A 216-nucleotide genomic window follows, 5' to 3' on the forward strand; every position below is an offset into this window, starting at 1 on the left:
CTCTCGGAACTAATAAGCACGTTTGTCTGAATGAATAAATCCTATGCTTGTCTGATATTAACACGCACCGATTTCATGCCAGCCTCATCAGGAGAAATTAATGTTGAGTCTTTGGTGATCGTGCTTTTAGGCGGTTCGTTAAAATGGCTGACAATAACAGGCAGCTGATCAAGATACGACACATTTTTATTATACTGTTGTTCATGGCGCACTATA

General features: G+C 39.8%; 1 protein-coding gene across 1 annotated transcript in view; it reads right to left on the reverse strand.

Annotated features, from left to right (window-relative positions):
• Window positions 1-216, reverse strand: part of LOC119592048 (cysteine-rich secretory protein 2-like) — a gene marked incomplete at its 3' end in the record, with an annotated part of 63544 nt that overhangs the window by 22894 nt on the left and 40434 nt on the right.

This window comes from Penaeus monodon, chromosome 29 (genome assembly GCF_015228065.2).
Source record: "Penaeus monodon isolate SGIC_2016 chromosome 29, NSTDA_Pmon_1, whole genome shotgun sequence".
Classification (NCBI taxonomy): domain Eukaryota; kingdom Metazoa; phylum Arthropoda; class Malacostraca; order Decapoda; family Penaeidae; genus Penaeus; species Penaeus monodon.